Source organism: Eulemur rufifrons, chromosome 8 (genome assembly GCF_041146395.1).
Source record: "Eulemur rufifrons isolate Redbay chromosome 8, OSU_ERuf_1, whole genome shotgun sequence".
NCBI classification, from domain to species: domain Eukaryota; kingdom Metazoa; phylum Chordata; class Mammalia; order Primates; family Lemuridae; genus Eulemur; species Eulemur rufifrons.
The window spans coordinates 96,958,708-96,982,170 of NC_090990.1; the positions used below are offsets into that span (position 1 = coordinate 96,958,708).

Genomic DNA, 23,463 nt, shown 5'->3' on the forward strand with positions numbered 1-23,463 from the left:
AGAGTCTCACATCTAGGTGTTTCCTTCTACAATGACTGTCACCTCTAGTCCATTTGCCAACCCAGTCCTATGGCCACTCCCAGGAACTTTTGCTGAACCATAAAATTTTCACATTTTATTCTCTTATTATATCTTATGTGACTGTCTATTCCTCCAATCCGGTCACCACTTTTTCCTGCCCTTTGTCTCCTCCTGCCCCATCCAGAATACAGGGTTTGACCTATTTCCTCAGCCTGTATTAACTCCACCGGGATTCACTGCCTTTTTCTGTTAAACTTGGATTCCATGATCCATAACTTCAATAACCCTTCCCCATATCATTAATTCTGTGATTTGAGCATTCTTCTGTTGCAAGACCCCAAATGTCTGCCTCTTCTGAAACTTCTCCAGGGTTACCAAGCACTGGTGGGAAAAATCACACAACCATGAAGCTTTTGTCACTATTGATTTATATTTAAGACTTCCAAACTCAAGTGAGTCCTGACTTTTCAGCAAACTGAAGGAGCCTCTTCTCGTCATCCTATTTTTGTCCTCCACAGCAGTCATCATAACCAGACATTATCTCAGAGAGTGTGGTTAGCATGTCAGGCTCTGGAAACAAATGACCTGGGATCAAATCCTGACTCCTCTGCTTATATCTTTGTAATTTCAGGCAAGTAACCTATCCTCTCTGCACCTTGGTTTTTCTTTCTGAACATGGGCATAACAACTGTTTCTATCCCTGGGGTTGTGGCTGGGCCTAGAGAGTGCTGAGGACATAAAGATTCACCTTCTCCTTCCCCTTTTCAGCTTCCTGACACGGGGCTATCTGCGTTTCCTCACCGTCCAGCTTTCACCCTGTTCTTTCCTTTCCCCAGAAGATAAGAACTTTAGCCTGCTTCTCTCTGATAACGGGCTAGGCAGTGAACAGGGGCCAGTCTTTGATCTGTGTAATTGTAGGGTATGCTTTTTGGGTTTAACTTATGTCTATTTAAAGCTAAAATTGTTATCTGCTATCAAAAACTCCTCCTGCATATGTATTCATGAAATTTGGGTCATATTGTACATATTACAGAGTAATTATTTTCAGAGTATGCAACATGGTGAACCATTTCCTGAATCATTTTGGATAATACTTTCATATTTTACTGTTAAAATTGTGTGAGGATGAACAGTTATTTATTTACATCTGAGTTCTTTTCTTTTCTTTTCTTTTTTTTTTTTTGAGACAGAGTCTCACTATGTTGCCCGGGCTAAAGTGCTGTTGCGTCAGCCCAGCTCACAGCAGCCTCAAACTCCTGGGCTCAAGCAATCCTTCTGCCTCAGCCTCTGGAGTAGCTGGGACTACAGGCATGCACCACCATGCCTGGCTAATTTTTTCTATATATATTTTTAACTGTCCAAATCATTTCTTTCTATTTTTTAGTAGAGACAGGGTCTCGCTCTTGCTCAGACTGGTCTCGGACTTCTGACCTCAAGCGATCCTCCCGCCTTGGCTTCCCAGAGTGCTAGGATTATAGGCGTGAGCCACCGCGCCAGGCCCCATTCCTTTATTACCTACAGTAAATATCAGGAACTGGAATTGCTAGATGATAATTATTTGCTCCTTTTTTTTTTTTCCAAGAATCTCTAAGTCACTATAAGATCTCTGACCTACGGATTTCACTTTGTTTTAGTTGAACACTAGAAATGATGATGGTGGTTATTGTTTGTGTGTCCTTGGATGGTCGCCCTCTTTGCTTCCTCCAGCCCTGCTACATTGCACAACTCCAGAGGACACCGTTTACTTTCCATTGTATGCTCTCGTGTGTCTTTGAAGCCCCTTTCATGCCAGAACATTTTTATAGATGATGTCAGTTTAAATGTCCACATCCTAAAGAGGACCTTTTCAAAGGAGAGGGACAAAGCCACCTGTTTGGCTTTGGCAATTACTGGTGTTTTGATGAGCATACATGCTCCCATGTCATTTGTTCACACTTTCTTTCCACTTTTGCCCCCTGAGTTACTTTCCAAATACCTTCCCAAAAGGGCATCCTGAGAGGCAGACCTTGAGCTGGTTCCTTGGTTCATCCTGTTCTATAGATTGTTCTTGACACAGAGATAATGTCACGATTGTGCTTTGTAAGTATATAATTTCATTTATTGTCATCAGCTGCATACTGTCCACCCTCAAGCATATAGGATAGTCTCATAACTTGTGACTATTCAGGGTCACTGGCATTTCTTCTCCCGTTCTCTGATGGGAGTAGTTGAAAGGGGCATTGAAGTATTACTCTGACTGAAGCAAAGCTTTTCTGTCCTCTTCTATGCTTGTGAGAACAAGAATGACTAAATACAGAAAATTTAACCTTTATCCCATCATTGTTTTCCTAGCTAAATTAGTTAAATGACTTTATTAGTTAAGTAACTTTTAAAGCTTTTTTTTTTTTTAGTTAATTATTTTTACCATTCTCAGGACCATACAAGCCAAATTCTGTATATTTAACTTTAGGATAGAGGTTTCTCATGTAACACTGATTTCCCACTTACAGAATATCTTTATTCTGATATTTCCATTTGAATAAGATCCTAAAAGGGAAGGAAGGTCAATAGGAAGTTAGGAAGAGGGATACCATGAGGGAGGGGTGCTGAAAAGTAGGGGGCTATTTGAGTTTGAGTCTTTGAGACTGAGACCCTTCATAGTAATGTGGATAATTAAAGGTTTTTTTCAGTGAAAGTTTTTAGCATCAACTTAAAAAGAGAAGCTTACCCCAATGAGGAATAAAAATTACTATACTGATGGTTTCCTAGAGTCAAATGCTTTACACACATTGATGCTGACATTGACGTAAAGATCTATGTCTTCAGTCACTATATCAGAAGACCAGATGAACAGCTTAAGATAAAAACAAAACCCAAACAAATAAATAATCTCCCAAACACAACCTAGTAGGAAAAGTAGTAGGAATTTTCACTATGAGGATTTAAGGTAAAATTTTGGACTTGGGTCTTGAAGTGGCCATAGAAAGCATCTAATTAAACCTCTTTATTTAGCAATTAAAAAAAAAGCAAAACCTAAAGGGCAGGGAATTTAAGTGGCAAAAGGACAAGTAAAATGACAAAGTTATAAAATGTAAAGTGATCACACACTTTCTAGCAGCATATGAGAAGGACTGATTCACAGACTTTTAATTCATGTATTATTTTTACGTTCTGGTATATTTTTGAAACCTTTTCTGATATATATCTTTATACTTCATTCTTGCACTTTATTTAAGGTGGTAGTATTTGCAATGTGACTGCAGTTAAGAGTTGAGCGTTGTCTTAGGCGGGGTGCCTAAGAAATAGACTCTGGGATTTGCCTGCAGGAATTATTGGTGGGTGCTCTTGGGGACACCTATAAAGGAGAGAGAGAAACTGGGCTGGGCTAAGGGAGAAGGTAAATTTTAACGGGGGCTGTAGCCAACTCCTCTGGAAACTCTTAAGCCGGGATGGCCTCCAGTTAGTTGTCTCTAAGTGAGGTAAGAAGGCTGTGACCTTGAACCTCCCGCTAGACCAATCCCTTGCTTCATGTCTCCGGGAAGGGTGTAACCTTGGGCAAGGCAGCTCCCTTTGGTGTAGGGCAGTCCTAGGAGACAAACTCAGCTCTCAGCAGCAACGTTCTGGCAGTTGGGGGAATGAGTGTTTTGGTTGTGAGTCTGAGGAATGTAGGTGGTGACAGCCTCCAGTCCTGTTATTGAAAGTAAATAGGAACTGAACTAAAAATATCAATATAATAGGCAAGGAGGACATGAAAGAACAGTGACTTATGGAAAGCCCAGAAAAATAAATTTGTAGTAGGAAACCATTTGTATATTCTTGTGATCTTGTGATTCTGGAACTTAGGAAAAATGTCCTTCTGCAGTCATTTTTGTTTGGGCTGGTACATAAGCTAAAGAACTAGGCAAATAGTCCTTTGTTTTGTTTTGTTTTGTTTTATACTCAGCTATCCTGAGAATACAAGAATGAAACTAGGAAAAGAATTTTTTAAGGAAGAGCCAGATGGCTAGACTGAGCAGGGGAGCCTGTAGGAAGTGGGGACAAACAATCCAACACAGGGACCTCTATATAAGCAAGTCGTGTGTTCTGTATCTTCCTCTTGTGCTTCTACTTCCTGATCCACAGTAGTTTTTTTTTTTTTTCAATAAACATTTATTACATGGATTTATTGTATTTTAAGTGGAATAGCTTAGATATCCAGCTTGCCACTCGGGCAAGCATAGGAGAAGGCATTTGAAGTGTCCAATCTTGTCAAACTGCATTTTCACTCTTATTGATGAAACAGCAAGAAGATTGTTTTATACATCAAAGTTATTTATTAAATTTTGAACTGTTTGCACAATGAGTATTTGCTGTCAATATTAGTAGAAACCATCAGGTTGTTGGGGCTGACTTTCAGAGTGATTTTTCTTTTGTTGTTAAAGAGAAGAGCGGGACAAGAAGGAACCAGGTAGAGAAAGAAGTAATGGCTTTCTTGTGTGTAAATAAAGGTCCTGCTTCTTACCCATTCATGATGATTTCTTCCAAGTGAAGAAATTCTACTGATGTGAGATTTCAGATTCCTTTATGCTTTTTTTTTAAAACTCACTTGGGATTTACTTTATTGGTAAAATTGGAAATAATAACAGGCATGTCTACTTCAGTTTTGCGCTTCTTGTTTAACCTGGTCTAGTACCACAGGGTCTGGGTACATGACTATACTTAATTCTGGGTTGTAGATAACATGTCTCTTTGGTTTTCATGCTAAATTATGTCTTCTAATTAAGTCTTTTTTTTTTTTTTTTAGTTTAAATCTACCCATTTATTTATTTATTTATTTTTTTGAGTCTAACAGTGTATCTTGTTAGATACAGTATGTCCTCATAATGTATACATTATTTCTTGTACAATGATATGAAATAATATGGGAAATATTCATGATAAATTATTAAGTGAACAGTGCAAGTTAAAAACAATAGTTTCATATTTTTTTCCCCACCCCCCCTTTCCCGAGTCAGCACCTTCAAGTGTTACCACTCCCCAAACGGTGCGCAATGCACTCATTGTGTAGGCATACCCCCATCCCCTCCCCCACCCCCCACCTCAGTCTGATGTCCAATTGGTGTCGTTTCCAGATTTGGTGGGACTGCAAACTAGTGCAACCCCTGTGGAAAGCATTATGGAGGTATCTTAAACAGATTCAAGTAGACCTGCCATTTGACCCAGCAATCCCATTACTGGGCATATACCCAAAGGAAAAAAGGTCATTCTGTAACAAAGGCACGTGTACCCAAATGTTTATAGCAGCACAATTCACAATAGCAAAGATGTGGAAACAACCCAAATGCCCATCAATACATGATTGGATTAGTAAGCTGTGGTATATGTATACCATGGAATATTACTCAGCTATAAGGAATGATGAAGATACGACATCTCTATGGTTCTCCTGGAGAGAGCTGGAACCCATTATATTAAGTGAAGTATCCCAAGAATGGAAAAACAAGCATCACATGTACTCACCAGAAAATTGGTTTCCCTGATCATCACCTAAATACAAATCTGGAAACACAGTAGTTTTTTATTCTGTTGGCTATAGGGGTGAATTTCTTCATGTTGCCACCAGGAGGCAGTGTGGTATCGTTTCACAGGGTGTGCTCTAGCTTTACCGTAAAGTTCAAATCCTATTTCTATCATTCGTCTTGGACCATTAACATAACACCTCTAAGCCTCTATTTTCCTCATCTATAAAATGGGGATATTAACAGTACTTACTTAACAGGGTTTTTAGGAATATTAAATTGCAGTAATACTTGGTTCAGACATAGCTAGTTGCCCATGCCAGAAAAGGTCTCCCACGCTAAAAAAAAATTTCCATCTCAATACAAATGACAGTCCTTAACCAAGTTTTCTTAAGAACGATTCTGTTTTCTTTGAATTAAGGACGAAGAAGGGAAGAGAGATGTAATGGGCTTGGTGATAAACTAAGTTAAAGTGTGAGAATGAAGACGTGTAAAAACAGCTGCTCTTAGCTTGGGATATAAATACCAAGATTTCCCAAGGAAATGCTGGAAAGGAAAGGAAAGAAGAAGAAAGGAGAGGAAAGGAGACAAGGTCTCACTCTGTTGTCCAGTCTGAAGTGCAATGGTGTGATCATAGCTCACTGCAGCCTCAAACACCTGAGCTCAAGTGATCCTCCCACCTCACCTCCCAGAGTGCTGGGATTGTAGGCATGAGCCACCTCGCCTGGCTGTTCCTTTATTGAGAAAACATCCTGGCTACGTGTTCAGGAAGATGTAGGACCCAGGTGTCAGAGACACAACTTTCATTTCTCGCATACATCCACATCACTCCTTTGGCCAGAGCCAGTTCAGTCACCCCTGGACCTCAGCTAAACCTGGTAACATCAAAATGTATCTTCCTCTTTCTGCTCACCTGATGTCCCAATTAGCGCCCTGGCTTAACACCAGTTGCATTAGTTCTATCATTGTGTAATTTCCCCTCATCTACTTTGGTAAATGAGAAATAGGAAAGAAGCAAGAGTAAACTAGACATTTTCTAGTTGTGCAGAAAACCTTAGGGATGAAAGAACAGACCACTTTGGCACTGCAGAAATCTACACACCTGTGCTGCTTATCATTATTAAATTCAAAAATAGACTTGCCAGAATGAAGGAAAAACCTAAAGTTGATTTTTATACACCTGAATAGCATGATAAATTATTATCATTAATAAATGATGAATATAAATGTTGGGATATAAATACCAAGATTACCCTTCGGATCCCCCTCTTCTTGTCTTTAGGTATGTTTCTGCAGTTCAGCACAAAGGTGATTCTTTCAGCGAGGCTTCCTTTTGATATGTAAAGGTTATGTTAGTCTCAGGCATGGTGATGATTTTTGTTTTCTATTACAGCCTCACCTGACTGCCATTCCCCCCTACAATCACCTCTGACTCAGCCTTGTCACTAGTCTCGTCAATATGAAGGACATTGAGTGGATGCAGAGCCCTAGGAAGAGGACCTAATTGAAGACTAAGGGTTTGGAGCCTAGGCCAGTGGGAGAGTTATGTTCTATTAATAGTAACAGAGAAGTCAGGATGAGAAGGTTCTTAGAATCTTATGACAATGCAGCATACATTGAGTTTGAGTTTTCCATTATACTTGTAGATAGCATTGTTTAGCATGAAGTTTCGAATGCACACCTTGAGCTTTAGGGTGGTGTGTTGGAGGTGGGTCTTGGTAACTTGGGTTTGGAATTATATATACATGTAGCACATGAGAATCACATATTTAACAAATGCACATTGAGGCCTTACTATATTCCAGTCCCTGTGGTGATTTTTTACTTTCCTCTTTAAACAAATAGATGTAGTTTCTGCCTCTAAAGGAGTTTACATTTCAGTGAAAAAGGCAGACAAGACATTAGGCCTCATAAAACAACATATTGATGGTCATATTAATAATAATGGACAGTGTTTGTTGAGTGCTTTTTATCTTTCTGTTAGTTTGTTGAGTGGTTTTTAACTGTATAAACTCTTAATTTTCACAACACCCCCAGGGACTGGATACTATCAGCCTTCAATAGGTAAAGAGACTTACCCAAGGTCACAGAGGCTGTGGAACGGGGACTTTCACTTGCTGTGCGTGGTGCCAGAGCCCCTGCACTTCTTTGCACTCTGTTGCTATGATGGGAAGTCCTGGGTGTGATGGGAATAAACATTAGGAGTGCTGAACCCAGACATGGGCTGCAGGGATTAGAAAATAATTTCGGAGGAAGTGAAATCTGAAGAGAGACCTGGAGGTACAAAGGAATTAACCAAATGAGGGTGGAGGATGAAACGGAGAACAAGGCATGTTCAGGGTAGCCTGGAGCTTAGTGGCAGGGGAGGTGGCAGGGGAGGTGGGCAAAGGCCTGACCCCAGCACACTCTGATGAGACGGCCAACAGGAGAACAGAGAGACGGCCAGACGCCAAAGCCCCCACCTTCACCAGGGGGAAAAGGAGAAACACTGACCATGCAGGCAAAGGTGTGAGGTTCAGAAGCTGGAAAAGCTTTAGGATCTCCTCAGGCTGTTATTTGGGCCTCACCCTTGTTGCCTTTTTGCCTGCTCTCTGTTCCAGAACACTGAGTCCTCATATAAGCAGAGCAAACCAGATTAAAAATCACAGAATGATGGGCAAAGTCTGGAACTAACAAATAATTATCTGTTGGGTGTTTCCTAGATCTGAAACAGGATTGGCTGGATTTGAACCCTGTTGTTTCCCTCCCCGCCCCCAGCTCCATGGAGGAATAATTAACAAAAAATGTATATATTTATGGTGTACAATGTGATGTTTTGACATTTGTATACGTTATGAAATGATTACCATATCAAGCTAATTGACATATCCATCAGCTCAAAAAGTTGTGTGTGTGTGTGTGTGTGTGTGTGTGGTGAGAACATTAAGATCGACTCTCTCAGCAGTGTTCAAGTACACACTACGTTCCTGAGCCCCACCCTCTCGAAACCTCCTTGGTCTTGCCTTCGGGACCACCCCCACCCCCACCCCCACCCCCCGCCCCCCAGCTCTGGCTTCTTTTCCCTGCAGCGCTGACCTTTCTTTGTAAGTCTCCCTTGCTCACTCTTCCTCTTCTGCCCCAGCACTTGCTGTCTGAGCTCTGCTTGGCTCCAAGGCCTGGCCTCTTCGCACTCAATATGCCCCCTCCTGACAGACTCTCTCTGCTCCCAGCACAGCATCGATTGCCATCTGCATTCTGATGCCGTCCACGCTATTGTCTGGAGTTCTGACCTTTCCTCTAAGCTCCAGGCTCATATGTTCAATTAAACACCTTCATTTACATATCTCATGGGCACCTGAAACTCAGCACTTCCAGCACTAAACACACGCTCTCCTCACCTGTCCTGACCCACTCCTCCTTTGGTGCTCCTTGTCTCTGTAATGACACCATTATTCACCTACTTTCCCAAGCCACAAATCTGGGAGTAATTCTTGAATCTTTTCTCTCTTCGGTGGGTTTTTGTGGACTTGTGTCACATTTGTGGCGTCCTAGCATCTTTTAAGTAATTCTCATGCAACAATTCCCACCTCACCAGCTCAGAAAGCACAAGTCAAATTCTCATTTTCTCTTGCAGCCCAGACGGACACAGGTGACCTAGGCTTGCCCCGCCAGATGCTTCCGAGTGAGGCATGATTTAAGAGTCACCAATGTGAGAACCTGGCTCTACATGGAGCTTCTGTCTGCTGATACAGCTGGCTTCAGAGGTGGCTGGGTTTTAGTCAATAGCAGCAATTGCAAAGTAGAATTTCTGCTTCCGCCGTGGCATCAGGACTGTAGACTGAGCAATTGCAATGTAGTCAGGTCACGAAACCCTGTGTTTGGTGGCAGAAGCAGTGAGCTTCCTCACTCAGGACGGTTTTGCTGCATAGTTTGGGGTGTGTATGTGGATGGAGGGGAGCAGATGTGAAAAACACGGTGGTGTTTTTTTCTGTGAGTTTAGACCTGACTTTGTTCGTTCAGCCTTTCCAATGATCTCTGAGGGATCAATATTTTTAATAAAGCCCATTTCTCCTTAAACTAGCCAGAGTAGATTCTGTTGTTTGCAGGAAGACTCTAGAGCAATTGAAGGTTGTTGCTTCCTCTGGTGGAAGGTGTAACTGTGTCTCCAGCCGTGTGAGGAACAGGGAAGGATGTGGTGGGTGAGAGCCACAGACGGGTGGGGTTGGGTGAGGCCGGGCCCTGGCTCTGCAGGATTTGTTTATTTGATCTGTTTGTGCTCCTCTGTATATCCAGTATATAAATTATGTCCAAATATTCCAAAAAGGCAAGGCAGAGTCATGGGAAGAGACTGGGCATTTTAGCAGAAAATAACTGGGTTTAAGTTCTGACTCTCCCACTTATTAGCAGGGTATCCCTGAACCGAGTGACTTGCCCTTTTTAAATCTCAATTCCAGTTTATGGGGGATAGTTAATATATTTACCACGTAGAGGTGTTGTGGGGTTGCATGAGATGACCTGTGGAAGGGATCTAGTGTTTAGTGGCTGAGTGATAAAGGTTAATTCTCTGTGCCAGAGACAATCAGGGACTCTCGAGAATGGATCAAGTATTGACTGTATATAGATGATCCATAAGTGTTGACTATTCAATTCCATTGGCCTAGGATTCCATGTTTTGTATTCTCACTGACTAGAACTCTGATTCTTTCTAACAGGACCAGTCCTAGTGTCTTTTTTCCCCATGATGGATCTTTCTCAAATTGACTTAGCTTGAAGTAATTAGTTTTCTTCTGGAATATTATTATATTTTATTGTAGTTCACATTTGGATTAATGGTATAGAATATAGATCCTTAGGATGACAGAGTAGGAAGGTACTTTAGTGAACAGCTAGTAGAGCGTTTTATGATTTAAACTTAATATTGTTGGCAGAGCATGGTGGTTCACGCCTGTATTCCTAGCACTCTGGGAGGCCGAGGCAGGAGGATTGCTTGAGGTCAGGAGTTTGAGACCAGCCTGAGCAAGAGTGAGACCCCCATTTCTACTAAAAATAAAAGTATTAGCCAGGTGCAGTGGCACACAGCTGTAGTCCCAGCTACTCGGGAGGCTGAGGCAGGAGAATCTCTTGAGCCCAGGAGTTTGAGGTTTCTGTCAGCTAGGCTGACACCACAGTACTCTAGCCCAGGTGACAGAGTAAGACTCCATCTCCTAAAAAAAAGAAAAGAAAAGAAAAGAAACTTAATATTGTTTCATCAGATTAACATATTAATAGAGATTAAAATTCAAACACTATTACAAGGATGATGATAAAGAGTAGTTCCCTGCCCCATGCCGTCCCACTCCCAAATCCCACTCACCAGAGGCAATTTTAGCTTTTTCTAATAATATGTTGTCTTACCAGTTTTAGCCAGTCCATTATCTATTGATTTTCTGCAATAGAAGAGGAAAATTTGGTTTTCTTACACCTCTTTTTTCTTACATTGTGACAGCCCCGCATTTCACAAATACATGTGATTTCCTCTTCCCATTTCCCCAGCACAGTCATTTCACAATTTCTAGTGAAATCACTGTTTGGTGTTTTTGCATTACTATAACTATGTAAACAAAACTCGCAATTAAGCCATTAGTACATTTACATTTCCTTCCTTAGGCATCTTTAATTTTTTTCTGAAGTTAATGACAATTCTTTAGTTTACTCAATTTTTATGTGCTTATCACTAATACTTTCAAAACTACCAAAATAGTAAAATTGCTCTAAAAATAAATTCAGATAATTTCTTAGTAACCACCTGCCACCTGCAACACACACACACACACACACACACCCCTACTCCACACATTTTTTCCTTTGTAACTATTCTTCCTTGAGTTTTCTGCCCTCCTGCTTCAGTTTGGACAAGTTGTCCTCTGGCCCTGTACAAGTCAAGGTTCAAGGTCTTCTCATCACTGTCATCCTGGGGTGCTGTGAACTGAATATTTTTGTCCCCCCAAAATTCATATGTTGAAATCCTAGCCCCCAATGTGATGACATTAGAAAGTGAGGCATTTGGAAGATAATTAGATCATAAGGGTATAGCCCTCATCAATGAGATTAGTACTCTTATAAAATGGACCCAAGAGAGTTAGTTCTCTCATACTTTCTGCCATGTGAGGACACAGCAAAAAGATGGCCATCAATGTACCAGGAACCAGCCCTCGCCAGACACTGAATCTGCTGGCACCTTGATCTGGGACTTCCCAGCCTCCAGAACTGTGAGAAATAAATTTTTTTTATAAATTGTTGTTTCTAAGGCTCCCATTCTATAGTATTTTTGTTATAGAAGCCCAAGTTGACTAGGACATGGAGATTGCTGAATAGTTTTGTTCCTTCTTTACGTTTACAGGTAATTAGTTACCAGCTGGTGTAGAACAGGAGGCTGAAGGTTGTTTTCCTTCAAATGGTGAAGGAGTTGCTCCACTCTCTTCTAGTTTCTGGGGCTGCTGTCAAGAATGCCAGTGCCGTTCTTGTTCCTAATGCTTGTATGTGATCTGTTCTTTCTCAGGGAGCTTTGAGGATCTTCTTTCTCTTTGTTGTTTTGTAATTTAAAAAGGATGTGCCTGGAAAAGAAGAAAGATCTAAAAATCAATCATCTAGGCTTCTGTGTAAGAAAACTAGAAAAAGAAGAGCAAATTAAATCGAAAGTAAGCAGAAGAAAAGAAATAATAAAAATTAGAGCAGAGATTAATAAAATTGAAAACAAGAACTCCCAACAGTGGTGAGAACCAGTCCATTTCCTCCCCAGTTTCCTGGGAGCTGCAGCTCACCTCCCCAGGGACTTGGCTGGGAAGGGCTCTTAAGCTTCCGGACCTCACAGCAAAGGCTAGATTATTATAAGAGTTTACAGCTCAAGAAGAGTCAGTTACTTTTCAAATTAATTTAATTGTTCTCTATAACTGTTTATCTATTCTTGTATCAAGTCCTATGCCAAGGACTTTAACTGCACTTTGGGTGTGTTACCAAGGTTATGGTTACCCTTGGATGCTATTTCTGGAAGGAGGAGTGGTGCCAGTCTGCAAAATCAATACTCAGGAGCCAGAGGAGACTCTGGATTTTGATTTCTGCTGCACCGATGTTATTAATAAAGTTATTCTGCAGTCAGAAGGGCTTCATGAAGCATCCTCCAAATGGAATATGACAAGTGAGGTCCTACGGATTATCATGTCTCCTGACAAGCCTAATTTGGAAATGCAGGAGGTTCCCACCTTGACTATTTCAAAGATTCTGATTTGCTGAAAGTATTTCATTGTAATCAGACTAAGTCAACAGATACAATATTTCAGTACTGAAACCCTTTTTGAAGGCATTTTTCCTATCTTGTCAGGTATCTATTCAGACAGATAACTGAGGATTCCTCTTATTACAGATTTTGACTGGAAATGAAGATAGACAGATATGTTTGGAATATTGCTGCTGACATGATGAAGTTCCTAAATCTGAGTTTTGAGTGTGACAGTTCACTGTGATATTTATGTGTACCTGCATGAGAGGTTAGGTTCTCATTTGAGTACAGAACTCTTCATAATCTCTTACTGGATTTTCTGTAGAGAAAAAGCATGGAGAAGATAGGAGTAAGGTCCCTGTATTCTAATAGTTGCTATGAGTTTGTGAATAAATATTTTCATGTAGTCGTAAATTATCTAGTATTGGACTGTCCTGTGGTTTTGCCTTTTAAACTCATGGGAATCATTGTGAGCCAAGATGAATACATTTTGTGTTCTATTTTATTTAAGTAAAACATTTCAAGAGTCTAAAGATTTAAAGTGTGATGAAGCCATATCTGAAATATTCTTTTATTTATTTACCATTAGAAAAAGCAAAGGCATACGGGCATTGCTTCTTAGCTTTAATCCCAGAGACTAAATCTTAAAGGGGCAGTTACAAAAGTGTTGTGCTCTGTCCAACAGCATTAGAATCACCTGGGAACTTGTCAGAAACTCTGGGGATGAGGCCAGCAGTCTGTATTTTCACAAGCTTCCCCCAGAAAATTCTGATGTTTGCTAAAGTTTGGGAACCACTGTTTTAAAAATACTATTTTTTAAAAATAGCATTTAATTGCATCAAGGTGTTTGCTTTTATATGATTTCTTTGCAAATGTTCTGAAATTGAGGTATCACCAAACAAGTCTGAACAATTCTTTACATGATTTATTTTTAAAGTATACCTTTTGAAGAAATCTATAAACAGGATATAAAACAGTCTTCAGAGTTACAGATTTTCTTCTTGTTCTCAAAACTATTCAATGCAGTAAGTATCGCAGTAAGTATTTATTAGATATTTTCCATTTGCCTATAAGAATTTCAAGGTGTAAAAACCCACTTATTAGGTGTTTTTATAACATTCCTGAGTAGTTTTCACTGAAATAATTTTTGTGGCATGTAAATATTTTTGAATTGAATACAATATAATATTATAATTTTTTTAAAAAGGAAAAGAGGAAATCAGTAGGGAAAATCAGTGAAATCAAAAGCTGGTTCTTTGAAACGATCAATAAAATTGATAAGCCTCTAGCCAGGCTAGCTAAGGAAAAAAGAGAGAGGACACAAATTATTAATATCAGAAGTGAGGCTGGGCACAGTGGCTCATGACTATAATCCCAGCACTTGGGGAGGCTGAGGTGGAAGGATGTCTTGAGGCCAGGAGTTCAAGATCAGCCTGAGCAAAACAGCAAAAAAATACAATACTATACAGCACAGCAATTGCACTCCTTGATATCTCCCCAAAGAAGTTGAAAACTTATGTCCACACAAAAACCTACACATGGGTGTTTATAGCAGCTTTATGTATAATTGCCAGAAACTTGGAAGGAACCACAATGTTCTTCAATAAGTGAATGGATAAACTGTGGTAAATGCAGGCAATGGAATATTTATTCAGCCCTAAAAAGAAATGAGCTATCAAGCTATGAAAAACCATGGAAGAACCTTAAATGTATATTACTAAGGGAAAGAAGATAATCTGCAAAGGCTACTTACTGTGTGATTCCAACTATATGGCATTCTGGGTAAGGCAAAACTGTGGAGACAGGAAAAAGATCAGTGGTTGCCTGGGGTCAGTAGGGAGGGAGGGATGACTAGGCAGAGCGCAAAGGATTTTTAGGACAGTGAGACCACTCTGTGTGATACTGTAACGGTGGATACAGGTCATTATACATTTGTCCAAACCCATGGAATGTACAACATCAAGAGTGAACCCTAATGTAAACAATGAATTTTGGGTGATCATGATGTGTCAGTGTAGGTTCATCAGTTGTTAACAAATGTTCCACTGTGGTGGGAATGTTGATAATAAAGGAGGCCATATATGTGTGAGGGAAGGGAATATATGGGAAATCTCTGTATTTTCAGCTCAATTTTGCTGTGAACCTAAAACTGCTTTAAAAACTAAAGTTTACTAAAAATAAGAAAACTGAAAATAAAAACCCAAATGATGTGTCTTTGTGTGTTGCCCCCTCATTCATCAAATTAGATATTATTTTTTGATAACTTTCTTTCCTCCATTTTCTTTGTTCACTCTGGCTTGAACACGTATTAGCTGGTTATTATTCATCCTGGCATAAACCTCTGTATTTCTTATCTGTATGCTCCTGCTTTTCCATCTCATTGTTTGCTAGATGTTCTTTTAGAAAGAGCTCTTCAACTTTATCCTTTATCACTCTATTAATTTAAATTTTTTTCCGCTATCACATTCAGCAGCTATATTTCTAAAATCTTTTCCATTACTGTGTTCTTTTTTTGTATTTATTAGCACTATTTTTTTGTTTGTTTGTTTGTTTGTTTCATTGATGCAGTGCCTTCTCTTATCTCTCTGATGACCATGGATATTTTTTCTTCTACCTTCTGCTTTGTCCTTATTCTTTTAAGTTCCTTTTCTGTTTTTTTTTCCTCTCTTTTACAGTAGAGACTTTTCTGAATGTGATTTATATCTGAATACTCATATTTAAGAAAGCAAAGTGCATACACACACAAACTGATTTGAATTCTTTGTGTGTGGACCAGGTGTATTTATAAGTTAGTTGCATTATAGGATTAAAAGGAAAGGGCCTGGGTCTTTATACTGGAGAAGCCAAAATGTCAGTAACTGTAGGATGTTTTCCCCTGTTGGACCAGTTAATATGGTGGGATGTTCTAGTCTTCTGCTTGTGACGTAAACATGGCTGCCAGTACTCTACCACTCTACGAGTCAAGGAGGAAAGAGCTTGGGGATCTCACTTTTCTCCATGCAGACTGTTAATGAAACCACCTTTTCCAGCATGTTGCCTCCCCTTCCACCCTTTTGTGCCTCATGTCCCCTAGTTGTGTGGCTCTCTGAGTCAATTAGGTCATTAAGTATGAAATGTCCAATTTCCTTAAGTCCTGAGTTTGACAGTTGATATCTTTGACATTTCACTTTGACACTTCTTGTTTTATTTTTATTGTGAAGGTACATCCTCAGTCTTTCAAACACATGTTGTGTCTTGTGATTATCTTTCAAAGTTTTTTAGAGCATTTTTTGTGAAACCATGGATAAGGCAAAAATTCGTGTTGAGGCAAATATGAGTTCCGTTGTGGGACCAATGCAACGCAGACAGCTCAAAATATCAACAAAGTGTTTGGGAAGGATGTGGCTAATGAACACACAGTATGTCATCAATGATTTGAGAAGTTCCGTTCTGGTGATTTTAATTGTGAAAATGAGCCATGTGGTTCACCTGAGACCAAGGCGGATAATGATGAACTGAAAGCTGTAGTGGAAGTGAATCTATCTCAACCCACACGTGAATTAGCAACAAGGTTTGACATTATTATTCCAACAATGTTGGAACATTTGGAACAAATGAGCAAGGTAAAGAAGCTGGATGGATGGGTTCCACATGAATTAAATGAGCGTCAGAAGAGAAATCGTCTCTAAACTTGCCTTTCTTTGCTGTCACGACATAAAGGCACATTGTTACATGTGATGAAAAATGATTCTTTTTGACACTTGTAAGCATTCAGCATGATGGTTAGATACAGATGAAATGCCGAAACACAGCTCAAAACTGAATATTCATCAAAAAAAAAAAAAAAAAAAGCCAGTGGTGTCTGTCTGGTGGCCCAGCACTGGAATTATCCACTACTACTTCATGAAACCTGGTCAATTGATTACAGCAGATGTCTCCTGCAACCAAGTGGATGAGATGATGAGGATGCTTGCAATTAAGCAGCCGTGATTGGTGAATAGAGACAGGCCAATCCTCCTGCAAGACAATGCTCAATCACGTGTTGCACAAACTACACTGCTCAAATTACAGAGGTTGGACTAGGAAACTCTGTCATCCACCATATTCTCCAGAACTTACATCAACTGCTACCACTTATTCCAGGCTTTAGACCGCAAGTAAAAATAGTCAATTCTCAACAAGTTGTGGAAAACACCTTTCACAATTTCATCACCACTCTCTCTCCAGGCTTCTTCACTGCTGGCATAAACAAGCTGCCATTTTAAGATGGCAAAACTCTGTTGATAGCTTTGATGCATACTTTAATTAATTGTACTGCCTCTTGTTTGAGATATAATAAACTACACTTTTGATTTGAAATTGGACATTTCAAATTTAATGACCTAATACTTGGGAACATAAAGCTGGTGGATGAGTACTCATCTAGCTGCCCGGGATACAGGAGTGAATCTGTTCCTCATGGGAGCTTTCAGTAAATGTGCTCCTTTCCAGCTTCATCATTAATTCACTTTTCATGCAACCTGGAGCCTCCAGTCACTAAACCTCTCTGGGGTTGTGTGATAGGAACAAAATCAGTTCTTCTTGGGGTCTACCTCAACAGGGAGCTTTCTCTCAATTACTAAGTCAATTACCCTATATCTATACATTTTCCATTTTCCAACATGTGTTAGTTCTTATATGTTGTTGTTGCCTCTTTGGTGCCCTTTATTCTTGTGTGTTTCACTCATCCATGCATTCATTCATCCAACAAATATTTTTTGAGCACCTTCTATGTGCCTGGCACTGAGTCACATAAAGTGGATACAGTGAGTAGATAGAAATCTCTGCCCTCATGGGGTTTACATTTTAGGAGCAGGAGTCAGAGAAAAAAGCAAAAAAGTAAAATGTATGTGTGTCAGAGGGTGGTCAGTGCCATGTGTGGGAAAGATACTGTAAGGAAGAGATAGAGAAGGTGCTGGTCACTGAAGCTTCTCTGATAAGGTGCTGTTTGAGCTGACACTGGGAAAAAGTGTAGGAGTGAGCCTTGAGGCTGAGAGTGAAGGAGGTCCTGCAGCTCTTGGCTGAGTATCTGAGTGTGGTTCGATGCTCCTCCTCTGCTCCCATAGCGTCTTGAGCTTGCTTTAATTATGACAATTATCATCATGTGGTATTATAATTATTAAATTACATGTTTACTTCCATGTCTTGGCAGAGCCACTCAACATCTGGAACTTTGTCTTATTAACTTTTATATTCTCAGAATCCATCACTTGTTCAGTGCACGTAATGAGAGGAAGGAGAGATGAGATGCTCAAGTAGATTGTAGGCTAGAATCAAGCCCTCAAGCTCTGAATTTGGGGTCAGGAGTCTGGGTGGGGAAGGAGCACTGTATATGTGCTTTTAGATGCCCCCTGAGATCAGTGTGCCTGTTAACAACAGAAGAAGGTCATCCTCCAGGTATATCCTTAGTAACAAAGTGTATCAGTAGTCATCTGCTGTCATTTTTTTTTACAGCTTCTTAGTCACTTCCTTCTTTAAATCAGTGTAACTGTAGAATGAATCACCAGAAGAAGGTCATCCCTGAGGCCCCTCAGTTACAAAGTATATCAATAAGTCATCTGCTGTCATTTTTTTTTTTTTACAGCTTCTTAGTCATTTCTTTCTTTAAATCAGTGTAACTATGTGGTATGAATCAGATACAAGCTTCTACAAGAATTTTCTCCCAGGGCTGTGAGAGGGACGCAAAACTATCTCAGCCCATTCAAGCTCCAGTTGTCATTTCTACTGGCCTCTGGGCCTGAGGGTGAAGGGAGCTGTTTATCAGAAGTGTATGTGAAGCTTTTCAGATGTGCCAGAGTCTGTGTAGCTTTTCAAGTCACCCGGATTATTTGGACTTCCCCCACCTCGAGCTTCCCTGCTAGTTTAAGCTCTCTGGAGAGAAGGCGGCAGGCACATGTTTGCTGATCACCCTGATGATGGATCTGAGCACTAAGGAGGGACTGGGTCAGAAAGGAGAGATGGAACTCGGTTTCTGCACAGGAAAAGAAGACCAAGGAAAGACCAGCCGTGCTGTGCACCCCTCTGATGACTTAATCCTGAGAAAATGGACATCAGCTCTGAAAGGATGAGTTTACTTCTCTTCTACTCACTTTAGCCATGCCCCCTGGTGTTGCTGAGCCAGTGTTATTCCTCTTACACTCCAGCCTCCACTGGGTTTCCCTACCAGCCTATTTGTAAGACTGATCTTTATGCCACATTCTCCTGGCAGGGTCCCTAAGCTACCTTCCAAGACAGATTCAGTTTACTTAACTTAAGCCCTGTATAGTACTTGGGAATCCCCCAATAAAGAATACCTCTCCTCACACAGTGATGGGCCTCATTTCCTGGCCCCAGGCCCACCCATGAAGCCCCTGGTCTAGCCCAGTGGGATGCTCTGGTGTAATTCCAAGATCTCACCGGTAGTCACCATTCCTTTACAGCAAATGCCACACAGGGGAAATGCTAGATGGGCTTCCTTTATTTCATAAGGCGTGTCTCAAAGAGAAATCATTCTAAGGCTTCACTTGCTTAAGCACTTTTCCTTTGTTCTTCTGTATCACCAATTTCCCTTCTCTCCTGGATCATTCTTATTAGCATAAAACAGTCTGTAATGTCTCCCATGTTAGAAAAGCAAACAAACAAACAAAAAGAACTTCTCTCAGCCCCAGATCTCCCTCCAGTTCCCAACACACTTCTCTGGCCCTTTACGGCAAAAAGCTTGGTTTTACTTGATTCTCCCTTTTTTTTTATTTTTTTTTTATTTTTTATTTTTTGTTTGTTTTTCAGCTCATCAAGGGGGTACAAAAGATCAGGCTATATACATTGCCCATGCCTCCCCATCCCCCCGAGTCTGAGCTTTAGTTGTGTCCATTTCCTAGACAGTGCACATCACTCTCATCATGTAGGTGTGCACTCCTCCCCTCCCCCCACCCCATCCCCCCCAGAGAGAACTTCAAACGTGTCCATTCCCCAGGCAGTGCGCATCGCACTCATCAAGTAGGTATACACCCATCCCTTCCACCCAGCCCCGACCTCTGTCCAATACCCAATTGGTGTGAATCCCAAATGTGCTCTCAGGGAAACCAGTTTGCTGGTGAGTACATGTGGTGCTTGTTTTTCCATTCTTGGGATACTTCACTTAATAGAATGGGTTCCAGCTCACTCCAGGAGAACCAAAGAGATGCCATATCGCCATCATTTCTGATAGCTGAGTAATATTCCATGGTATACATATACCACATTTTGCTAATCCATTCATGAATCGATGGGCATTTGGGTTGTTTCCATATCTTTGCGATTGTGAATTGTGCTGCTATAAACATTCGGGTGCAGGTGTCTTTTTTATAGAATGACTTTTGTTCTTCTGGGTAGATGCCCAGTAATGGGATTGCTGGATCGAATGGTAGGTCTACTTGAATCTGTTTAAGGTATCTCCACATTGCTTTCCACAGGGGCTGCACTAGTTTACAGTCCCACCAGCAGTGTATGAGAGTACCTGTCTCTCCACACCCACGCCAACATGTATAGTTTTGGGACTTTTTGATAAAGGCCGTTCTCACTGGAGTTAAGTGATATCTCATTGTGGTTTTGATTTGCATTTCCCTGATGATTAGAGATGTTGAACACTTTTTCATATGTTTGTTAGCCATTTTTATATCTTCTTTTGAAAAATTTCTATTCATGTCCTTTGCCCACTTTTTGATAGGGTTGTTCGATTTTTTCTTACTGATTTTCCTGAGTTCTAAATAGATTCTTGTTATCAGTCCTTTATCTGATGTGTAGTATGCGAAAATTTTTTCCCATTCTGTAGGTTGTCTATTTACTCTTGTGACTGTTTCTTTGGCTGTGCAGAAGCTTTTTAATTTGATCAGGTCCCATTTATTTATTTTTGTTGCTGCTGTGATTGCCTTAGGGGTCTTCTTCATAAATTCTTTGCCTAGGCCAATGTCTGTAAGAGTCTTTCCTATGTTTTCTTCTAGAATTCTAATAGTTTCTGACCTAAGGTTTAAGTCTGTTAACCACCGTGATTTGATTTTTGTGAGGGGTGAGAGCTGTGTGTCCTGTTTTAGTCTTCTACATGTGGATATCCAGTTTTCCCAGCACCATTTATTAAATAAGGAATCTTTTCCCCAGAGTATGTTTTTTTCTGCTTTGTCAAAGATTAGATGGCTATATGAGGATGGTTTTATATTTGGATTTTCTGTTCTGTTCCACTGGTCTGTGTCTCGGCACTTGTGCCAGTACCAGGCTGTTTTTAGAACCACAGCCTTGTAGTAAAGTTTGAAGTCTGGCAAATTAATACCTCCCATTTTGTTTTTGTTGTTTAATATTGCTTTTGCTAAACGGGGTCTTCTCTGATTCCATACAAAGCGTAAAATTATTTTTTCTATGTCTGTGAAAAAAGATGTTGATAATTTAATAGGGATTGCATTGAATCTGTAGATAACTTTGGGCAGTATAGACATTTTAACAATGTTGATTCTACCGATCCATGAGCATGGTATGGTTTTCCACCTATTTACATGTTCTGCGATTTCCTTCCTCAGAGTTTCATAGTTCTCCCTATAGAGGTCCTTTACTTCCTTAGTTAGATATATTCCTAGATATTTTATTTTCTTTGTTGCTATTTTGAAGGATATTGAGTCCTTAATTTGGTTCTCCGTTTGACTGTTATTGGCGTATATGAATGCCTCTGATTTGTGTGTATTGATTTTGTATCCTGAGACTTTGCTGAATTCATTAATCAATTCCAGGAGTCTCTTGGTTGAAATCTTGGGGTTTTCTAGATATAACATCATATCATCAGCAAAGAGTGAGAGTTTGATCTCTTCTGTCCCTATTTGGACTCCCTTGATTCTGCTCTCTTGCCTGATAGCTCTTGCAAGGACTTCCAATACTATGTTGAAAAGTAATGGGGACAGTGGGCAGCCTTGTCTGGTTCCAGTTCGAAGTGGGAATGCTTTCAGTTTTTCCCCATTCAGTATGATGTTGGCTGTGGGTTTGTCATATATGGCTTGTATCATTTTTAGATAGGCCCCGTCTATGCCTATTTTTTTGAGTGTTCTTATCATAAAAGGGTGTTGAATTTTGTCGAATGCTTTTTCTGCATCTATTGAGAGTATCATATGATCTTTATTTTTGCTTCTATTTATGTGATGAATTACATTTATAGATTTGCGTATGTTAAACCATCCCTGCATCTCTGGGATGAAGCCCACTTGGTCGTGATGGATTATTTTTTTGATAAGCACTTGGATTCGATTTGCTAGAATTTTATTGAGAATTTTTGCATCTATATTCATAAGAGAAATTGGTCTATAGTTCTCTGTTTTAGTTGCATCCTTTCCTGGTTTTGGTATTAGGGTTATGTTGGCTTGGTAAAAAGTGTTGGGGAGAATCCCATCCTTCTCTATATTGGAGAATAGTTTATGTAGGATGGGCACCAGTTCTTCTTTGTAGGTATGGTAGAATTCAGGTGTGAACCCATCTGGTCCAGGGCTTTTCTTTTTGGGAAGGTTTTTTATTGCTGTTTCGATTTCAGATCTAGATATCGGTCTATTTAGGAATTCTACTTCTTCCTGGTTGAGCTTGGGAAGGCTGTGTGTTTCTAGGAATTTGTCCATTTCCTCCAGGTTTTCTAATTTGTGTGCATAAAGATTTTTGTAGAATTCATATATGGTATCCTGTATCTCTGTGGCATCCGTCGTGATTACTCCTTTTGTGTTCCTGATGGAGGTTATAAGAGATTTTTCTTTTCTGTTCTTGGTTAGTCTAGCCAGAGGTGTGTCAATTTTGTTTATTTTTTCAAAGAAACAACTTTTGGTTTTATTAATCTCCCTTATGGTTTGATTGTTGTCCTTTTCATTTAGTTCTGATTTAATCTTAATAATTTCTCTCCTTCTGCTGGGTTTGGGATCGGTCTGTTCTTCCTTCTCCAGCACTTTGAGTCTATTCATTAGATTGTCTAATTGTAAGTTTTCTGTCTTTTTGGTATAAGCATTTATGGAAATAAATTTTCCTCTCAGGACTGCTTTAGCTGTGTCCCACAGATTTTGATGGGTTGTATCTCCTTTGTCATTTAATTCAAAAAATCTTTTGATTTCCGACTTGATTTCTTCATTTATAAAATGATTGTTCAGGAGAAGGTTATTTAGCTTCCATGACTTTGAGTAGAAGTGAGGATTTCTGTTAGGGTTCATTGTTACTTTTATTCCACTGTGATCTGAGAATATGCATGGTATAATTTCTATATTTTTAAATTTTTTAAGGCATGCTTTATGACCTAAGATATGGTCAATCTTGGAGAATGTCCCATGAGCTGATGAGAAGAAAGTATATTCAGTGGTTTTTGGGTAGAATGTCCTGTAGATATCAGTCAGGCCCATTTGATCGAGCGTTGTATTTAAGTCCACTATTTCTTTGTTTATTTTTTGTTTGGAAGATCTGTCCTGAACTGTCAGTGGCGTGTTAAAATCTCCGGCTACTAATGTGTTGTTATCTATCATTTGGTTGAGATCAAGTAGGGTTTGCTTTATGAATCTGGGTGCACCTAGATTGGGTGCATATATATTAAGTATAGTTATGTCTTCTTGTTGAATTGTACCCTTCACCAGTATATAGTAACCATCTTTGTCTTTCTTTACTTTTGTTGATTTGAAAACTACGTTATCAGAGATTAGAACCGCCACGCCAGCTTTCTTTTGGGTTCCATTTGCTTGGAATATTGATTTCCAT

General features: G+C 39.9%; 1 pseudogene; it reads left to right on the forward strand.

The window, feature by feature from the left end:
* Nucleotides 1-12,957, forward strand: part of LOC138390328 (cell cycle checkpoint protein RAD1-like) — a 50,599-nt pseudogene extending 37,642 nt beyond the window's left edge.
* Nucleotides 12,958-23,463: the final 10,506 nt, after the last annotated feature.